Genomic DNA, 23,316 nt, shown 5'->3' with positions numbered 1-23,316 from the left:
AAGTAGGACTTATTTTATAATACCCAAGACTGCTGTCACAAAAAGAGTTCAGAAGGAGGAATCGAAAGACCTGAGCCTAAGTACAAATCTGTTGCCATGTAATGGTATGGATTTAAGCAAGCCACATGACCTCTGTGATAATGACCATCAGCTATTTACCTAATGAACATACGCTCTAGATTAGGCCTTTCCCACGCACTTTTCCCATGTTATGTCATTGAATACTCCTATCTATAAAGTAGGTAAGTCTTGTTCCATCATTATACAGATGAAAAGACAGAGACTTAAAGAAATGAAAGGACTGGAGTTCTCATTGTGGCCCGGCAGAAATGAATCTGACTAGGAACCAAGAGGTTGAGGGTTTGATCCCTGGCCTCACTCAGTGGGTTAAGGATCTGGCGTTGCCATGAGCTGTGATGTAGGTCACAGACGCAGCTTGGATCCTGTGCGGCTGTGGCGTAGGCTGGCAACTGTAGCTCTGATTAGACACCTAGCCCAGGAACCTCCATATGCCACAGGTGCAGCCCTAAAAAGCAAAAAAAAAGGAATGAAATGACTGATTACCAAGATGTCCAAGTGCTAAGACTATGAGTAGAACTCAGAACGAACATTGTGTCACATAACCTTGTCATCTGTCAAATTCAGATAAACTGTACTTAAAACTTTTTTAGTTATAATCAAGCAAGGACTCTTTATTCACTTTGATCACTGATAGAGCAAGCACTTTAGACCAGTACTCAACACGTAATAGGTACTCAAACATTTGTTGAATAAAAGTACCAGCAGAAGACGTGGAACACAAGACTGAGAGTTCTGGAAACCGCTCTGAAAAATCATCTTCCTCAAATTGAAATTTCTTTGAAATTTCTCATATATTCACTTCAAATGCGATGTGGACGTCTATTCATCAAATATGTGGTTTAATAATTATATCACAATATGTGATCTAACCTAAAGATCATTTTGGAAACTATTCAACTTTAATCCACTTTTCCTTACCAGGTTAAGTAACACTGGTGCTCGCAAGATTTGACATATTCATCCTCAGTTTCTCTATGCCTTGCACACTTGCCACAGCGCGGTGAGCACACGCACCCAGGCTATGGAATACAGATCTAAGTGGCCTCTCAGGCTCTCACCAGCCCGAAAGTGCCTTTGGAACACTGCACAATCCACCAAATAAAATCAACCTGGTAAACATACAGTGGAACCTCTTTGTTCTGGACATAAAGCTTTTACGTCTTTTATCTAAGACTGCAATAAATTTTCGACAGCTGAAATAAATTAGCTCATTTTCAGCTTGTAATGAACAAAAAAGCCCTCCATCTTTCTAATAGGAATTATTGTAAACCAGACACTCCTCATTTTCTGCCAGCATATTTTTATTTTTTGAACCTGTGTGTAAGATTTTACATTTCCTCCTTAATAAAATTAGTAACGAGGTTTGGGTCTTCATTCCAGTCCCTTGAGAGCTTTATTGAACCCAGTTGTGTCATCTATCATAGACGCCATCTGTTGGAAATTTTTCAGATATGCCTTCCATGTCTTCATCCAAGGCATTTATAAAACACACACACACACACACACACACACACACACACACACACACAATGCAGGGTAGAGCTTTAGGGCCTGCCACAAGACACCTTCATCTAAGTCAAAATATTCATGACTGGGAGGGAATGCTTGCCCTAGGATATTAGGACATAGAAAAATCCCTGTGTGGACTTGAGATATTTTTATATTTTTCAAAATAACAAGAATTAGCTTTAAAGGACTAGAAACATTGACCTAGGAGGCAAAGAATAATTCATCAACATGCTAGGTATACTGTTGATCAATTACCTGTGAATTTTCCCATCTGTGCTTTCATCCATTTACATCCACAGGATGGAGGAAAAAATGTTGACTGCATGAGCTTCTAAATCAAGACCTCTTATGAGCCATTCCAAAAAAAATTTTTTTTAATAAGGCTAATTCAGCATTGTTTAGTTTCATTACTTTTTCTCTGAGAGTTCAAAAACAATGGGCAATTTTTCTGGAAATTAACATCCATTTCACTGGTATAAAGATTCCAGAATTTTCCTCTTATTCACCATTTTCCTTTGGCCACACCCAAGGTATGTGGAAGTTCCTGGGCCAGGGATCAAACCCACACCACAACAGTGACCAGAACTGCTGCGGTGACAATGCTGGATCCTCAACCCACGGTGCCAGAGTACTTGCATCCACCACTTTTAAGATTATTTTTATGTCCCTATAGCAGATGTTAACAGTACCCCACTCATTTACCCCTTCAGTCTTCTCTGAAGGTCACTGCACACTTCCTTCATATCTGCCAAAGGGCAGTTTTTGCCAGAGGGGTCTGCTAGACCTATGAGCAGAGTAGAATTTGCCAAAGAGCTAATGGCCAGTTTATCTTAATGAGGGATGAAGCTTAGTGGGTAAAAAACCCCTATTTCCATAACAGAAACAGACTCACAGACTTTGAAAGCAAATTTATGGTTACCAAGCGGAAATGTGGTAAGGAGGGATAAATTAGGAGTTTGGGATTAATACATCCACACTGCTATATACAAAATAGATGATCAACGAGGACCTACTGTATAGCACAGGAAACTATACTCAACATTTTGTAATTACCTATAAAAGAATCTGAAAAAGTAGATATATGTATATACATGTATAACTCAGTCACTTTACTGTACTACCTGAAACTAGCACCACACTGTAAATCAACTATACTTCAATATAAAATGAAAATTTAAAAAGTAATGAATCCCCTCAATGAGACTCTCCTCAGGCATGCCCTGCAGTCTCTCAGGGTATAAGATAGGATGAGTTAACTTCCAACAAGAATAATTCACTAATCAGTTCACCTTTTCTGGCTTTCCTCCTCCCTTTGGTTCACTTTTCCACTCCCATTCTGTGCTTCCTGGGATCACTTCCCAAAAACCTACTTGCACCTAGATCCTTATTTCTGGGAGTGAATAAAAACTAAGCCACTATTTCCAATCTCCCAGCACAATTCCCTCTGTGTGATTTTTTCCAAAATTACTCAGGGCTTGCCCGATCACATCAAATGTTGTTTCATTACCTATAGAAGAAATGCATTTATGTGTACAGACTGTAAATCATTGAAAACCTATGTACAGGTCCTTATTATCACTAGTCCACCTGTCTCGTACTTCAGTGTCCCTTAATCAGATTTTTCTTCTTTTTATGGCCACACCTGCAGCCTATGGAAGTTCCAAGGCTAGAGGTTGAATAGGAGCTGCAGCTGCAGGCCTACACCACCACCACAGCCACACCAAGCTGCATCTGTCAACTATGCTGCAGCTTGGAGCAACACCAGATAATTAACCCATTGAGTGAGGCCAAGGATCAAACCCACACCTTCACAGACACTATGTCAGGTTCTTAATCCCTTCAGCCACAACAGGAACTTCCCTTAGTCAGTTTTATTCGACATTTTACTATATAAAAGTCCTTGTTGGAGAAGAAAATAAAAGTTAAATAGTACTGTCTTTCTCAAGTTTCCTCAATGTCATATTCCAAGTCTTCAAAGGGAGAACTCAAGGTTAAAAATACATACATAGTGCTAAGGCTAAGCAATATTCAAATATTCCATTGCAAAGTTGAATAACCATTTATAAGATAGTTAATATCCATCTATAAGATACTGAGAGACCACGCAATTCTCCAAGTGGGAATAGGGGTCTATTATTCTTTCAACAAACACTTCTTTAGTCCCTAGTATTGTGCCAGGCAGTGCGCTAAAACATGAAGAGCTTTATCTGAGAACAAGATATGCCTCCTGCTTCTAGGAACCTATGTTGAATGGACAGGGTTGTGGGTAGTAAGGCCAGGAACAATCCACCTGACCATTTCATTTCTCTACAGCTATTCAAGTAAGATCTGGAATTCCTGCAAGTGCTATAGTCCAGTGCTATATTCCATAGGAAGTAAATTATTCTCATATTAATTCATAGCCCATCACTTCCAAGTCCTTTGAATAAACTGGCCTAATCCTCCTCCACTTTTTTTACCCCAATGTTGAGAACACAGAATATTCCCTACAGGTCCCAGATTTCTTTGCGATGCTATATTCCTTTTACTTCTCTTCCACCTCTCTTCCACTGGGAATGTTTCATTTGGCTGAAAGTGAATGGCCCCTTATTAAAGACTGACAAGATTATGCTGTAGTCAGAGGCACTAAGCAGAATATGCCGAGTCTGTGTAAAATGATTGGTCCTCGTGGGAAGCCTGCCAGGTTAGCACATTATGCCCTAAGTGAACACCCTGTGTTCAAGAACATCAGGCTTAGGAAACAGAACCCCAAGGGCTCTTTCTCTGAAACTGCTACGAAGCAGATCTATTCTAAATATGCCTGGCACTGTATCACATTAAAACTTGGTAAGAAACCCAGTTCCCACAACAGTTTCCTGTGGTCCTTCTGAGAACAGATTTAGAAATATATTACTTCAGATATCACTTGTCTTTATAAGAAGCCTTTTCAGGCTGAACACAAAAAAGTTGCCTATAGACATAGTACATGTGATTTTGTACTCCATTTATAATGACCTTTTTCAGGAAATGCACTGTTTACATGACTCATTCTTTTAGACAAGCATAGCAATCGCTATTAGAAAACTCAGCCCTTCAAATACCTAAGTTTAAAAGAAGCAACCTCACTTTCTATTATGTTTCTTTCATTAAAGTGAGACAGATGTATCATCGCTGTTGAAGTAGAATTGTTTAATAGATTCGTTCTGGAAGAAAAACACTTCAGGAAACACACCAAAGAAGTTTCTAAGCCCTTGCTATTAAAAAATAAAAAAATAAAAAAAGAGGAGTTCCCATCGTGGCTCAGTGATTAACAAATCTGACTAGGAACCATGGGGTTGCGGGTTCAGTCCCTGGCTTGCTCAGTGGGTTAAGGATCTGGCGTTGTCATGAGCTGTGGTGTAAGTTGCAGATGTGGCTCAGATCCTGTGTTGCTGTGGCTGTGGCATAGGCTGGCAGCTACAGCTCCAATTAGACACCTAGCCTGGGAACTTCCATGTGCTGAGGGTGTGGCCCTAGAAAAGACAAAAAGACAAATAATAATATAAATAAAATAGAATAAAACCTCTTAGGAATGTCCCATTTCCCCTCCTCCAACTAAATAAGCCTGTGATATTCACTGTCTAATAAGATGACAAATTTTAGAGACGTACGTAAGTTTTCTGCTTCTTTACTAGGTTTGTGGCCTTAAGAGAGTTATGCTCTTTCTGAGGGTTGGTTTTGTTTTTCAAAATGGACCCCCTTAAGGATGTAAAGGGACACTGTATTTGTAATGCCTAGCATAGAGCTGCTACTCCATAGAGTAAGCAGTTGGTGACAGTAAAAACTGCCATTAACAGCAGCTATCCCAAGAGAACTTGTGACCTAGGTCATGTCTTGGTGCTCTTGTGGGTTGTATTCCCTGGTTCTGGGAGTCCACAGGTTTGGGAGATTTCCTATTAACTTCCTTTTCCTCATGTACCTTGGACGACTGCAGCTTTCATGCAACACAGTGACTCAAGGTCAAGCACAATGCCAGCCAGCCTAACCCAGTTTGTGAGTCTATCATCCCAATGACTCCAAGCATGCCTACATGTAATTTATTATTCCTAGAGATTTTCCTCCCTTTATGATAGAGGGTTAAAGTAAGAGATCTTTGTCCATCCCAGAAAGTCCTCCTCCTCAGGGGATGAACCTGGGCAGCAAATATATTTATGTATATCAACCTCTACTTAAATTTTATTACTTATTAATTATTACCTACTTCTTATTAATGGGCAAGTTGTTTGCAACATTAAGTCATCTGATTAGGGCATTTTGTAACAGTATTAAATGCTGAAGAATAAAAACCTGTCCTATCCAAGTACAAAATGTATAATATACAGGTTAATGTCAAGATATGTAATACTTCTAGACTAAGCACTCAGTGTTTTGTCAGATTGTTCTACTTGTCAACCATATTACTGTATAGTAAAATATACTGTCAAAAAGCTTTTCTTTGAAAGGGCATTTCTTCCATTGGTTTGTCTGCTTTTGCTTTAAGACTAATTAGCCATGACAATTAGCATAGGTGCAAGTTCTAGAAGAAATAAGATTAACTGAAATGAAACCATGCTACAGGCAAGTCATTGTAACAAAAATGAAGCATGAGATATTACACTGGTAAAATGCTGTACTTCCTCAGGCTCAGGGCCACCAAATACATCCTTTTTGACACCTCTCAGAATGATAAATATTTCATAGGCTGGTAGGTAGTTCTTTAAAAAAGCTTATACTTAATGCCATTTTAATAGAGAAACCATCCAAATTTATAAACTATACATTTCTAACATTCAGAGACTAAGTAACTCATAGTCAAAAAAAACACTCATAAAATTGAGAATTTACAACAAGAAAATCAATATGGAAACCTACTTTTGGATCACGTGGGTTTTGCTGTACCACCTTGAAAGCACTTCAGAATTCTTCACTGGTAGGTTAAAAATATGAACTATAAACATGTAGCTCAAATATTTGCACATCCTGTTCCTATAATCTACTCTAAGAAGAAATGCTCCACTAGATACATCAAGTACTTGTTGGAAAACATAACCACTTGTCATTTGTGGCACCTAGGAACCCTACCCCATTTATAGAATGGCAAAATAAATGGCTTTCATTGTTTCACTATGATGAGGTGTGGGCACTCATTGGGACTCAGTTCCTCAGGCTGCAGATTTCTTTCCTGATCAATTAACACATTAGATTTTTAAAAGAAAAAAATAGACAGCAAAGATGAGGCTTTGCTTGCTTTGAAGGTCACAATCACCACAGTGAGAATAAGTTTCTTCTTTTTAGTCAATGATTAGATTGAGTTTATGACCTCATGATAGAATGTCAATTCTCACAGATGGAATTAAGCCAGAGAAAGACATTTGTGCTTGAGGTAGGGCCATTTTCCCAATTTTCCACAACCCACCTTGTTATCTTATGCTGAGAATAATTGTTTTCCTTTCAGTTAAAGCAAGCCATTGTTCTGGACTCTGCAGGGTTTCTTTAAAGCCACATTTTTTTTAAAAAAAGGTTAGTTGTGCTGTTTGCCCCTGAAGCAGGACAGATGTTTAAGAGATTACAGTTAACTTCAACATATGCATATACCTTTTGCTGAAGGAAAAAAAAAATGCTAATGATTTTCTTGCAACTACAAATGTCTTCTCACCTGAGAAGGCCATTCTAAGCAGAATTACTTGTTATTCAAAATGAATACAGAATTAATGCAGCACCATCTAAATTGCTTCTTAGGCATATTACTCTAATGATGGGTAAATCTGAGGAAATTTACCAAGAATTCATTCCAGGAATTTCAATGATCAGCTTTACTGAGTCATCAATGCCCTAATTACTTAATATACATACTCGCTATCCCCCTCCCCCATTTCTATTGGTAATAATCTGTTACTAATATAGCAACACAATTTTAATATGTTTCATTACATTAATATGTCTCAAAGATAGGAACAATTTATAAAAATCATTACACTTCATAGGTATTTGTTTCAATAGGATAAGATAGAGTTTTGAAAAAAAAATTATTTAGGGAATAGGCATGAATTTAAGGACACCAGTCCCTTGCTTTCATTATCTTCATGCTTGAAAAATCTTAGTAATATCCTCAAAGACTTATATGGTGTTTTATTTTTTGTTTTGATGATTAGTTGAGATAGCCCAAATCCATGAAGTGAAAAAAACAATCAAATCATGCTCCTAGGTGGCAAGAAACAGGAAATGTGTAATTAATTGCATGGAGGACCTGCACCAACATTTATCCTCAGAACCTGTGTCTACCATGACAAAGTGACATGGTTAAATTAAATGATTCCTAGTATCAGAATCTGAATTTATAGCTGGTAAATATTAGGAGGACTCATAGGAAATTTCCTAACATGACAACTAATTTTTCTATGAATATTTTTAAAGATAATTAAGGTAAGAAGATAGTTATGTATTTGCATGTATCCAGACACCAATCAGAAAGATACATAACAGTCCAGGGGAGGAAGAAGGTACATGGGGGTGTGTGTGTGTATAGGGAAGGGTCTTGTGCTTTATCTCTTTATATTCTCTGCCATGCTCATGGTGTAAACATTTTTCCATATTAACTTTCACCATTAAAATTACAAACAAATACACAGGAAAACTGCAGTGCAAATACTTTCATAATTACTGTTTTTGAATTTCAAATATATAATGGTATATTGATATTTTTGGGGTATGCCTGATACATTTTTCAGAAAAGATTTAGGTTTAAAGTGGTCTTAATCCTAACTTTCTCTCCTTCCTTTGTTTGCTTATCGAGATTCAATTTAACTTCCAAGTCCAGCTCACTTGTCACCTTCTCCTCCTTTGGCTTTTCATAAGGAACTTCACCCCAGCTCTTGCACAATATTATCACATTTATATGTCTCTCTCTCTCTCTAAGCTTGAGACAGAGACTTACTTTGCCTTACTCTTCTGCATTTCTTCCCAAAAAGTTAGCAGAGTGCCTGGCATGGGGAGGTAGCTCTCTGTATTTTATCACTGGAACACATTGCAACGGAATATGATACATTATTATCAAGAGATTTTTTTTTATACCATTGAAAACAAGGAGGAAGAAAAAGAAAATCCTATTGCATATTGTAAATATATGTGCCATATGGAAAGCAACAATTTGAGCTAAATGTTGGTGAAAGCTTGTTAATTGAATGAGATCTAGTTCTTAGGTCTGTTTTGCTTGGGCTTACTGAGTAGACTAAAATGCATTAGTAGTGTCCAAGAAATTATATCATCCAAATTAAAAAAAAAATTCTAATCCAAAATGTTGAAATAACAGGAATAAAATTTAATGAAAGATGGTGAAATATTGGGGTGGGTGAAAATATTAAGAATCAGAATTGTGAATTGTGTTTCTCTATCGTTGCTAAAGTGAGCCATCAGCAAGCAGCCTATTCCTCAGAAGATAAAGGTGAGACCCAAAATTGAATCAAAAAGACAACTGATATGTAATGGACCATAATTTGTAATGCACCAGGAATTGGAAACATAGAATTCCTTTTTTATCACTCAGTCTCTGTGGCAATTTGGCTAAGTCATTTCAGTTCTATGAGTTCTAATTTCTAACTCATAAAACATTGATATAAAACAGTATTTTATCATTTATCTATAAAAGTGTTTATCATTTCTGCCTATACGGTTATCAGAATGATTAGATGCCTTTGTGTGTATAAAAACCAGCCATAAACTACTTATTGTATGTGGATATAGACTACTATTGTTTATCACAGAGATTTCTTCGGTAATTCCTCTTTCCTGGCCTCCATGGATTGCAAGTGCCACAGTAGAGTAAAAGACAAGAACACACGGGAACAAGACTGATCTTCCAGCCCCTATCATTTATAACTAGGTAGCTTAAAGCAATGACTTAACCTCTCTCAACTTTAGTTTCCCACTGGGAAAAAAAAAAATGGAAAAATGGTCATGAACCAAAGAGTTTTCAACTATAAGACAAGCATATTTGTTCCTGACAAGTGGTGATAGAAGGGTAAAGTGACTCATGTTAGGATATTCAGCTTATTATTACTTAATGGAAGAAACCAAGCTAGAAACTAGTTTCAAGTTCCTCCTACTCTATTACCTATTTGAATAAAATATTTAAACATTGTTCAGAAAAAAATATACAATATTATGCAGATAGAAGCTGTATTTTCTAAAATAAGAAAATATTTATATGCATATAGGAGTTAAAATAATATTCATACATAGAGGCATTACTGTTCAAGTAGATTATAAAACAAAACACATTTGCTTTATGTATCTGACAGTGACTCACTGACTAGCATCTACTGGTTTCCAGCTTCTTACCACTTATCAAAAATAACTTCGAAGTCTATTATTTGAGTATAGTTGCTATTTGTCCTTGCTTATACAACAAAGATTTTATTTAAAAATTGATCTCTCGGTCTTGCCCAAAAGGTTCTTGAGAATTAACTAAGAGCACCAGATAATCATCAAAAAGGCTATAAATAATAAATGATAAATAAAGTAGAGAAAAGAGAACCCTCCTACACTCTCGGTGGAATGTAAACTGGTGCAGCCACTATGGCAAACAGTATGATGGTGATTTACAAAGCTAAAAATAGAGAAGACAAAGAGAAGGCCGCATCAAGAGGCAGGAGGGGCGATTATGTGATATAAGCAACCCCATACCACCCGGATGGGAAGCCCCACAGACTGGAAACTAACTCTATCACAGAGACTCACCTACAGGAGTGAGAGTTCTCAATCCCACATCAAGTTGCCCATGCCTGTAGATCTGGCACTGGGAGAAAGAGCCCTGGAGCATCTGGCATGGAAGGCCAGTGGGGCTTGTGCGCAACAACTCCATGGGACTGGGGGAAAGAGAGACCATGCGTTCTTAAAAGGTGCATGCAGACTTTCACATGCAATGGGTCCCAGGGCAAGGCAAAGACTCCACAGGAATCTGGGTCAGATCTGACTGCAGTTCTTGGAGGATCTCCTGGGAAAACAGGGGGTGAATGTGGCTTGTTGTGGGGGAAGGGCATTGGAAGCAAAGCTCTTGGGAATATTCATCAGCATGTGTTTCTCTGGAGGCGTCCATTTTGGTAAAATCTGGCACACCCATCAGCCCGGAGAAGCCCCAGGCCAAAAAAAAACAATCCAGGTGGGGGAGTTCCTACCATGGTGCAGTGGAAACAAATCACACTATGAACCATGGGGTTGCAGGTTCAATCCTTGGCCTCTCTCAGTGGGTTAAGGACCCAGCATTGCAGTGAGCTGTGGTGTAGGTCACAGATGCGGCTTGAATCTGGTGTTACTGTGGCACGGGCATAGGCCAGCAGCTGTAGCTCTGATTAGGCCCCTAGCCTGGGAACCTCAATATGCCACAGGTGCAGCCCTCAAAGGACAAAAGATTAAAAAAAAAAAAAAACACCAATTCAGGTGGAATCACAGCCCTGCCCATCAGTAAACATGCTGCCTAAAGACCCCATGGTCACACAGCCACCCAGAGATAAAGCCCCACCCCATGCCTCACTGGTAGGTGGGGAATAGGAATCAGCCCCACCTACCAGTGAGGCTCAGTCTCTCCCATCAGGAAGGCTACAGTAAGCCCCCATACCAACTTCAGCCACAAGGGGGGGCAGACATCAGAAGTAAGAGGATTACAACTATACCATCTGTAAAAAGGGCACCACACCAAAAACCTATAAAATGGATGAAAAACTATAACTCAGATAAGAGAGAAAGAAAAAATTCCAGAAAATTAGCTAAGTGATAAGGTTCTCAACCTCCAGGAAAAATACTTTATACTGTTGATGCTAAAGATAATGCAAAACATTGGAAATAAACTGGAGGCAAATATGGATAATTTACAGGAAACACTGAGCAAAGAAATACAAGATATAAAACGTAAGAAGAGATGCAAAATACAATCACTGAAATAAAAAATTCACTAGAAGCAGCTAATAGCAGGATACATGAGGCAGAAGAATGAATATGTGAGGTAGAGGAAAGACTAGTGGAAATCACAGAAGTGGAACAGAAAAGAGAAAAAAGATTGAAAACAAATAAAGACAGTCTCAGAGAACTCTGGGACAATATTAAATGCAGCAATATGAATGTTGCCAAATGCACCAATATTACAGGGGTGCCAGAAGGAAAAGAGAAAGAGAGAGAAAGGGACAGAAAAAAAATTCAAAGAGATAATAGCCAAAAACTTCCCCAACATGGGAAAGGAACCACTCACTCAAATCCAGGAAGCTCAATGAGTACCATATAAAATAAACCCAAGGAGGAACACCCCAGGACACTTATTAATCAAACTGACCAAAATTAAAGACAAAGAGAAAATCTTGAAAGCAGCTAGGGAAAAGAAACAAAAACATACAAGGGAAACCTGATGAGGTAATCAGCAGATTTTTCAGCAGAAACTGCAGGCCAGAAGGGAGTGGCATGATATCGTTAATGTGATGAAAAGAAAAAACCTCCAGCCAAGATTACTTTACCCAGCAAGGCTCTCATTCAGATGTGAAGGAGAAATCAAAAGCTTCACAGATAAGCCAAAGCTAAGAGAATGCAACAACACTAAACCAGCTTTACAACAAATACTAAAGGAATTACTCCAGGCAGAAAAGAAAAGGCCACAACCAGAAGCAAAAATACCACAAATGACAAGGCTCACCAGTAAAGGTATATATACAGTAAAGATATGAAATCATCCATGCACAATTATGCCACCAAAATCAGAAATCATGGGAAGAAGAGGGTACAAATGCAGGACACTGGAGATGCACTTGCAATTAAGAGACTAACAACTTAAAACAATCTATTATATATATATATACACTCTTATATCAAACTTCAGAGTAACTGCAACCCAAAAATCTACAATTGATTCACAAATAAGAAAAATCAACTCAAATACAACACTAAAGATAGTCATCAAACCACAAGAGGAGAGAACAAGAAAAGAAGGAAAGGAAAAAGAGCAACAAAAACAAATCCGAAGCAATTAATAAAATGGCACTAAGAACATACATATCAATAATTTCCTTAAATGTTCATGGACTAAACGCCCCAACCAAAAGACATAGACTGGCTGAATGCATACAAAAATAAGACCCATATATATGCTGTCTTCAAGAGACCCATTTTACTTCTAGGGACACATACAAATTGAAAGTGAGAGGATGGAAGAAAATATTTCATGCAAACGGGGATCAAAAGAAAGCTGGCATGATATCAAAAGAAAGCTGGAGTAGCAATACTCATACCAAACAAGATAGACTTTAAAGTGAAGAATATTTTCAGGGACAAAGAAGGACATGACATAATGATTAAAGGATCAATCCAAGAGAAGATATAACAATTTTAAATACCTACACACCCAACATAGGTTCACCACAATATATAAGGCAACTGCTAACAACCTTAAAAGGACAAAACAAAAATAACACAATCATAGTGAGGGACTTTAACACCCCACTTACAGCAATGGACAGATCATCCAGACAGAAAATCAGCAAGGAAACAAAGGCCCTGAATGAAGCATTAGACCAGATGGACTGAATAGATATTTATAGGACATTCCATCCAAAAGCAACAGAATACACATTCTTCTCAAGTGCACATGGAACATTCTCTAAGATTGATCACATCCTGGGCTACAAATTCAACCTCGCTAAATTTAAAACTGAAATCATATCAAGCATCTTTTCCAACCACAACGCTATACAACTGGAAATCAATAACAAGAAAAAATATGCAAAAAACACGAACACGTGGAGACTCAACAACATGCTACTCAACAACCAATGGATCACTGAAGAAATCAAAGAGGAAATTAAAAAATACCTAGCAGCAAATGACAATGAAGATACGACACTCCAAAACCTATGGGATGCAGCAAAAGCCATTCTGAGAGGAAAGTTTATAGCAATACAAGCCCACCTCAGGAAACAAGAAAAAGCTCAAATAAACAAGCTAACTCTACATCTAAAGCAGCTCAAGAGAGAAGAACAGACAAGACCTAAAGCTAGTAGAAGGAAAGACATCATAAAGATCAGAGCAGAAATCAATGAAGTAGAAACAAAGAAAACCATATAAAAGATCAATGAAACGAAAACCTGGTTCTTTGAAAAGATGAACCTTGATAAACTCTTAGCCAGACTTATCAAGTAAAAAAGAGAGAGGTCTCAAATCAATAAAATTAGAAATGAAAAAGGAGAGGTAACAATAGACATCACAGAAATACAAACGATCTTAAGAGATAAAATACATGCAACTATACACCAATAAAACAGACAACCTAGCAGAAATGGGCAAATTCTTAGAAAAGTACAATCTCCCAAGACTAAACCAAGATGAAATAGAAAAGATGAATGGACCCATCACAAGAATTGAAATTGAAACTGTGATGAAAAAACTTCCGACAAACAAAAGTCCAGGACCAGATGGCTCCACAGGCGAATTCTACCGAACATTTAGAGAAGTACACCTATCCTCTGAAACTATTTTATAAAATTGCAGAAGAAGGGATACTCCCAAACTCATTCTATGAGGCCACCATCACCCTGGTACCAAAACCAGACAAAGACTTCACAAAAAAAAGAAATGTACAGGCCAATGTCACTGATGAACATTTATGCAAAAATCCTCAACAAAATGCTAGCAAATCTCATCCAACAATACACGAAAAGGATTGTACATCATGATCAAGTGGGATTTATCCCAAGGATGCAAGGGTTCTTCAATATCCACAAATCCATCAGTGTGATACACCACATTAACAAACTGAAGAATAAAAAACATATGATCCTCTCAATAGATACAGAAAAAGCCTTTGACAAAATCCAACACCCATTTCTGATAAAAATCCTTCAGAAAGTGGGCATAATGGAAACCTACCTCAACATAATAAAGGGCATATATGACAAACCCACAGCGAACATCATTCTCAATGGTGAAAAGCTGAAAGAATTCCTGCTGAGATCAGGAACAAGACAAGGATGTCTGCTCTTGCCACTACTCTTCAATATTGTTTTGGAAGTCCTAGGCACAGCAATCAGAGAAGTAAAAGAAATAAAAGAATCCAAATTGGAAAGGAAGAAGTAAAACTATCACTATTTGCAGGTGACATGATACTATACCTAGAGAATCCTAAAGACTCTTCCAGAAAACTGGTAGAGCTCATTCATGAATTTGGCAACATTGCAGGAGACAAAATTAATGCACAGAAATCGATGGCATTTCTAATCACTAACAACGAAAGAGCAGAAAAAGAAATTAGGGACGCAATCCCATTTATCACCACATCCAAAAGAATAAAATACCTAGGAGTAAACCTACCTAAAGAGACAAAAGACGGGTACTCTGAAAACTATAAGCCACTGATGAAAGAAATCAAAGATGACACAAATAGATGGAAAGATATACCATGCTCGTGGATTGGAGGAGTTAATAATATCAAAATGACTATACTACCCAAGGCAATCTACAGATTCAATGCAATCCCTAGCAAATTACCAAGGACATTTTTCACAGAACTCAAACAAAATATTTTAAAATTTGTTTGGAAGCACAACAGACCCGGAATAGCCAAAGATATCCTGAAAAGGAAAAATGAAGCTGGAGAAATCAGGCTCCCTGACTTCACACTATACTACAAAGCAACAATCATCAAAAACGCATGGTACTGGCACAAAGACAGATATATAGTTCAGTGGAACAGGATAGAAAGCCCAGAATTCAACCCACGCACCTACAGCCAACTAATCCATGACAAAGGAGGCAAGAATATACAATGGAGAAAAGATAGCTTGTTCAATAAGCGGTGCTGGGAAAATTGGACAGTCACATGGAAAAGAATGAAATCAGAACACTCCAGAACACCATACACAAAATAAACTCAAAATGGATTAAAGACCTAGATATAAGACCAGACAATATAAAACTCTTAGAGGAAAGCATAGGCCAAACACTCTCTGACATAAACAACAGCAACATCTTCTCCAGATCCAACTCTTAGAGCAGGGACAGTAAAAACAAAAATAAACAAATGTGACCTAAACGAACTTAAAAGTTTCTCCACAGCAAAGGGAACCCTAAACAAAACAAAAAAACAACCCACAGAATGGGAGAAAATCTTTGTAAGTGAATCAACTGACAAGGGATTAATCTCCAAAATTTATAAACACCTCCTACCACTCAATACCAAAAAACAAACAACCCCATCAAAAAAATGGGCAGAAGATGTCAACAGGTAACTCTCCAAAGACCTACAGATGGCCAAAAAACACATGAAAAGATGTTCAACATCACTCATTATTAGAGAAATGCAAATCAAAACCACTATCAGGTACCATCTTATACTAGTCAGCATGGCCATCAAAAAAAAGTCTACAAACAGTACGTGCTGGAGAAGGTGTGGAGAAAAAGGAACCCTAGTACACTGTTGGTGGGATTGCAAACTGGTGCAACCACTGTGGAAAACAGTATGGACATGCCTTCGAAAACTAAAAATAGAACTACCATTTGATCCAGCAATCCCTCTCTGGGCATCTCTCCAGAGAAAACCATGACTCAAAAAGACACATGTACTCCAATGTTCATTGCAGAACTATATACAACAGCCAAGACATTGAAACAACCTGCACGTCCATCTACAGAGGAGTTGATAAAGCAGGTGTGGTACATATACACAGTGGAACATTACTTAGCCATTAAAAGGAACGAAACACCGGCATTTTTAGCAACATGGATGGACCTAGAAATTATCATGCTAATTGAAGTCAGTCAGACAATAAGACGCCAACATCAAATGCTATCACTAACATGTGGAATCTGAAAAAAGAACAGAATGAACTTCTTTGCAGAATAGGTACTGACTTGCAAACTTTGAAAAACATATGGTTTCCAAAGGAGACATTTTGGGGGGTTGGGGGATGCGCTGGGGGTTTGGGATGGAAATGCTAAAAATTGGGTTGTGATGATCATTGTACGACTATAAATGTAGTAAATTCATTGAGTAATACTAAAAAAAAAAAAAAATGCTAAAAATAAAGCTACTGTATGATTCAGCAATCCCACTCCTGGGTATGTATCTAGAAAAGATGAAAACTAATTCGAAAAGATACAAGAACCCCATTGTTCATAGCAACACTATTTAAAATAGCCAAGACATGAAAACAACCCAAGTGCCCATCAACAGATAATAGATTTAAGAAGATGTGGTATTTTTGTGTGCATATACACACACATACACACACCACATTGAATGGAGTATTACTCGGCCATTAAAAAGAATGAAATATTGGCATTTGCAAAAACATGGATGGATTTAGAGAGTATTATACTTAGGAAAGACAGAAGGAGAAAAACAATTATGATGTAGTATCACTTACACATGGACTTTAAAAAATAATACAATTGAATCTATATACAAAACGGAAAACAGTCTCACAGATATAGAAATTAAATTTATGATTACCAAAGGGTAAAGGGGGTTAGGGAGAAGGATAAATTAGGAGTATGGGATTAATAAATACAAACTACCATACATAAAACAGGGTAGGTATCTACTGTATAACACAGGAAACTATATACAACTATCTTATAATAACCAACAATGGGAAATAATCTGAAAAAATATATATATACATGACTGAATCACTTTGCTACACACTTGAAACAATATTGTAAATCAACTTTACTTCAATTAAAAAAAAGAAACCAGCCTGAGATTTTCGCAGAGTTTCTAAGGAACCTTATCCATTAAGATACAATGAGCTGCTGTTTATTTTTGGTTTTGATATGTTTTATTTTTAAACTACATCAACTTAATACAGAACACATTTCATGATGTTTTTGCAACTTTCTACTGAGTTCAGATTAAAGAAAGGTTTCTTTTAATGCTATGAGGGAAAGATGAGAAAATTATTTTTTTACATGTTGGTTACATTTTGTCTCTTTTGTATTTATTTTTCTCTCCAGAGATAATCTTTATACATTATCCAAATTTACTGTTATGACACACAAAAATGGTTCTGAATAAGATTGCTTATATTTGTTTATACAAATGATTTGAAATATAAATTTTCATGTTAGTACAGTTTATGAAACGTCATCCTATTTTGTGATCACTTCCTGTTCTAGAATTTTGGTTAACATCTGAGAGAAGTCACCAACCTACATAAAATACTAAAAAAGTGTTCTCATTTAAAATAATTTGCCTTTTACCAGATGTGAGACAGAAACTCTGCCTTGCTCCTTTCTGTGAGATACTAACTACAATCCAATTGTGCTGTAGATATTTGTTCATATTCTTCTCCCATTGGATCATAAACCACTTAAGGCAGGGCCTATGTATAATCCACCTTTATGATCCAAAGAGCTTGACACCAAAAGTGCATCCATCATGTTTGTGGAACTGAGTTTATATAAGTGATGTATGCTATAATTCTTTAACTTTATCCTCTGTGTTACTAACCTCCTGTGGAGACTTCAACACTCCAAAGAGCATGACATTTACCAGCCATTAACAATTAACAATTGCAGAGCCTGCCTCCTTCTGGGGAGCAGGACACACCTGCTATTCCTTATCCTCACACCTGCACAGCCATGTAAAGTCACGCCAGGAAGAACCAACACACTCAAGGGACCAATAGCTACTGTGAACATATGTCCCAATTTTCCACTGACAGACCCTGTTAGCAAGCATCTTCCTAGCATTGTGGTTTGCCTAGTGAATCCCTTTCACCCTTAAAATATTGCCTTTTAGATTGTAATTTACATGTTCTCTATTAATAGCTGTGCTTCAGCTGTGTCCTTTCATGCTCTACTTGGAGATAGGTCAAGATCTGGGGGAAAAAAAAAACAATGATAGGCAAAATTGTGCAGGGAGAAGACAGTTTAACAGAAGGTTGAATGGGACATTTTCTATTGCTCACATATTAGCACCTAAGACTCAAAACTGATAAGAAGCACAGAGGGGAGTTCCCGTCGTGGCACAGTGGTTAACGAATCCGACTAGAAACCATGAGGTTGCGGGTTCGGTCCCTGCCCTTGCTCAGTGGGTTGACGATCCGGCGTTGCCGTGAGCTGTGGTGTAGGTTGCAGACGCGGCTCGGATCCCATGTTGCTGTGGCTCTGGCGTAGGCCAGTGGCTACAGCTCTGATTCGACCCCTAGCCTGGGAACCTCCATATGCCGCAGGAGCGGCCCAAGAAATAGCAACAACAACAACAACAACAAAAAGACAAAAGACAAAAAATAAAAAAATAAATTAAAAAAAAATAAATAAAAAAAAAAGAAGCACAGAGCATGCCACATTTTAAACAGAATGGCCAACACCAAGAGTCCAAAACCTCCATAAAAACTCACTAGGAAGTAGCTGAACTTTTCCCAAGTCTCCCAAGTCATCAATTCAGGGCCATCCCACGCCCCAGCCCCACCACTCCTTTTCACTAATAAACTAAAATGGAAAGAAGAAATTGTGGGAGTCCTTAGTTATGGGTGGTGTAGAAACCTACATGAAATGTAGACATTCCTCCATGGAAGAGGCAGAGTCCCGGGAATTATTCAGAAAGATGGGGGCAATTTGAGAAGAGGAGACCATGATTATTACCCCCCAAAAGGTGTCTGCTTGTGCAGAGAATGTAACGATCTACCCTGTGCCTACAGAACCAGGGGGAGAAAGCTAGTAAGAGAAAGCAGAAGAAAAAGAGGAGCAAACCATGGAGAGCCTGAACATGCTCTTCTTGGATAGTGCAAAATGTGCATTCCTTTAGGATCACAGAGAGAAGCTGGTCTTAAGCTGTCCTGACAGTACCAGGCTCAGGAAGGCTGACTGCCAGGGAAGATATAGTTGAGTCTGAAATAGAGCCAGATTTCCTCCGCGGGGCATTTGTGTAATAGGACACTACAGCCCCATACAAAGGGATCCTTCCACAAAGGTCATCCCACATACATGAGCACTTCCACAGAGCCAGCCTTTGGACACCTGTCCTATAAAGGCCATCAGTGATGATACTGGCCAGACTGGCAATAACAATGAAGAAGCCACACAGAGGTCAACTGAAGACCAGACTCTAGTACTTTTCTTCTCCCTGTTTACCAATATGAGTACGTAAGAGGAACTAGAAAGAGAAGGACAATTACAAAGAGTCTCAGAGGGAACACAACACTTCCCACTCCAGGTGGTCACAGATCCAAGATTTAAATTAGGAGATTAAAATGTTAAACTGAATGTTGTTTTATTGTTGGTTTTGTCTTGTTTTGTTGGTCTCTCCAGCAGCATTCAGTAGTTCCCAGGCCAACAGTTACTGGAGTCACAGCAGTGATAATGCCAGATCCTTATCTACTAGGCCACCAGGGAACTCCAATTATATATATATATATATATATATATTTTTGTCTTTGCTGTTTCTTTGGGCCGCTCCCGTGGCATATGGAGGTTCCCAGGCTAGGGGTCGAATCGGAGCTGTAGCCACTGGCCTACGCCAGAGCCACAGCAACATGGGATCCGAGCCGCGTCTGCAACCTACACCACAGCTCACGGCAACGCCAGATCGTCAACCCACTGAGCAAGGGCAGGGACCGAACCCGCAACCTCATGGTTCCTAGTCGGATTCGTTAACCACTGTGCCACGACGGGAACTCCTCCAATTATATTTTTTAAGCCAGAAGTAACTGGAAGATTTCAGGATCCTGTCCAACATGTCACCATGAAAAGAAAGTCAAAATCAATAGAGTTGAGGGCAATGATTATATCAAAGTAAAATCAGTTCAAATTTACTAAGTTAAGGCTAGTTATCAAAATTCAAAAATCAAGCTTTAATTTCTACGTTTGACTTGTGGAAGTTAATCAAGTGTTCCAAGACAAGTGTTCAAGCTCTCATGAGCCTAGAAAGGCACCCTGGCTTAGTGTCCAGCAATAACTGACTTCTAGCCTGCATCCTATGTTGACACTCTATACATTAAATGGCTACTCAGGGATTCATGAATTCATATTGATGGTTTAATTTAATAGTGTCTTACCTTGTTAGAACCTGGTCATTGGTTAGAACCTGGCCTTAGATCTCAAAGCTTAACTGTTTCTTTTCCTAACCAGTTTCCTATGCCATGCTTTCTCTTTCAAATCTATCCCCAAGGCTTAAAAGGAAGGAGGAGGACTCAACCATAGGTCACCTCTGCCAGGTAACCTGACCCCCAAATAACAATCCTTTCTATCTTCATCTTCTGCCTATGCTTCCCTACTCTCTGGTGACAAGGTATTTGAGAAAAATAAAACCTTCCCTATAAAAACGTTAATAACCCTTCTCAGAAAAGCCAGTCTAAGGCCCGTATCTACATTTTCAAAGGGTACTTTTTAAGAACATCCTGAAACACTACATTAGGTCTATAGGTTCTGGAAAGGACTCTGATAAGAAAAGAAAATCCTCTTTCCTGTTCCCACTTAATTAGCACAAAGTTTCATCTTAACACTAGTAAGTCTCCAGGCTAGGCTCACTTAGGATTGGCACCCAGTAAATCAGAGGTAGGTCAAGGCAGCTGAGCTCATTCAAAAACTGGAAAGTATTGAAGGCTTATCTTCAATGTGGGTGCCATGGACACTTTTTGCTGTCTTCACTGTACCCTTGTCCCTAGGAGCCTTGTCCTTATGAGATAGAAATCTAAGTCATGGTTGGTCAAGGGTTAAACATCTCTTGGCTTCAGGCTTTACCACAAACTTGGTACTAACGCCAACCAGTTCTGCTTTAGGGTGTGCAATCCTCTTTCCATGCCTCTCCTTGCTTTTGAATCACTAATGTTCCATTTAATATATACCACGGTGCCAATCTTTTTGGCCCACAGCCACCCACAACTCCCAGTAGTAACAAATCTAAGCACTGTTGTCTAGTTGAGATTGAGAAGGGGAAAAAAATCATTTCCATAGATTTTTCTTTTCAATACCTCTCACACTATGCAGGTAGTGTGAGAGGTCCTAAGCCTCATATGGGGTCCTAAGCCTTTAAGTTTAAGGAAAAAGTTGTAACCCGAACCATGCCCCAATACACATACACACATACACACACACAGCTCATCACCACCATGACCACCACCACTACTACTGAGCCAAGTGTACAACTGGGGGGAAAACAAATACCAAATTCTGTTCCTCACAAGATAGCTAAGAAACAGATTAGAAAGAAATTCATTTATCTAAATAAACCACAACAAACAAAACGCATCATAAAATGTTTGAATAGGACTTTAACACCATAAAATAAACCATTATACTTAATTTTGTTTGGGGTATTTTTATTTGTCCCGTCTTAAAAAAAAAAAAATCTATGGGGCTTTTAAGAGGCAAGGGGAAAAGCTCTAAGAATTATACTGTCCCACATACACCTTCCCCCAAACCTGGGATATTTAGAATAGAACGAAGCTTCTTGCTAGCACTCTTCTGTTTTTTCTATCAATCATTTAACCACCCACACAGTTGCATTCTCAAGAGACTTTTCTTAGAAAATCATGGCATGAATTGACTGACATGAAGGGAATCACATCAAAGACAGGTGGGTTTTGATGTCCTGAAAAAAGCACACATTTTGTAGGGCAGGCAGACCTGGGGTTAATTCCTGGCTCCAGCTATGAAAATTTAGGCTTATTACCTCTCTAAGTCTTTGTTTATCAGGAAGATATGGAAATTTGATCCCATTCTGGAGTGTTATATTGACTCCATATAATGTATATGGCAGAGCCTGTACATAACACTTTTTCAATAAATGCTGTTCCTATGAATTTGTAGCTCTTAAACTGAGCAGTTTCTGGACAACACTTTAATTATATAATACTTAATATCACTCAAATGTGTTATATAAGTGTTTTTAGTTAAGGAGATCTTTTAAGATGACTAAATGAAACATCAGCTCTGCCCTCTTTTCTTGCTAATTTTCAATAATTTACCCTTTTGATTTTTGACTAGTAACTCATAGTTATTTGCCCTCTAAAACCACCTGAGGAAATAAGTGGATTTGTTTGTTCATAGTTCAAAACATAATCAAGATTCTGATAATCAGCCATGCTGGCAACCCCCAGAGAACATAAGAAAGGTGATGAATAAGGCATCTTTTCCCAGTTTGAGCGCATTTTCAACAAAACAGCAAAATTCAGCACTGCTTAGAAGCTTACAATTTTTAAAGTTTACATGTGTAATGGAAACAGCAAACTATTTTCAAGACCTCTATTTTTTCTTTGTTGGAACAAAGTCTATTTCCAACCAGCTACGTGTAAATAAGATATAGGCAAGCAGCAGTCAAGAAATTATAAAATAAGTGATTGAGATCATTGTTACACCGAGGGGGGTACAAGAAAAGCATTTTTCAAGTTATGACGGTCTTCTCCTTGCACCCTGCCCCCTCCCCATTCCAGAGATGAACCTCTAATAGCCAGTTATAAAAATACTACACAGACACAAGCCTGGTTCAAACAAAAACCTCTAAGGTATGGTTATTATCTGCTTTTACCACCTGAATAACAATTGCAATAGAATTGCTGACTTAGAAATTAGAGTGAACTTTGATAACCTTCAAGCTAGCCACTCAAACTATACAGAAGTTTCTCCTATAACAAACCCAAACCACTCCAATGAGGAACCATATTAACCTCCTTCCAGGAAACCCATCCTATCCTGCTACAATAAAGCTCAGGAAAACTAGTGCCTGAAAATGTTATAACTAGGCAGCTACTTTATTTC

General features: G+C 38.2%; 1 long non-coding RNA gene across 4 annotated transcripts in view; it reads right to left on the bottom strand.

Moving 5' to 3' along the window:
• LOC102165712 overlaps positions 1-23,316 on the bottom strand; it is a 640,592-nt gene that overhangs the window by 342,816 nt on the left and 274,460 nt on the right. The gene's annotated exons all lie outside the window — the stretch shown is intronic.

The sequence above is a fragment of the Sus scrofa genome, chromosome 3, assembly GCF_000003025.6.
Source record: "Sus scrofa isolate TJ Tabasco breed Duroc chromosome 3, Sscrofa11.1, whole genome shotgun sequence".
NCBI lineage: Eukaryota > Metazoa > Chordata > Mammalia > Artiodactyla > Suidae > Sus > Sus scrofa.
The sequence above is the reverse complement of the archived record's forward strand: the minus strand, read 5'-3'. Positions and strand labels throughout refer to the sequence as shown.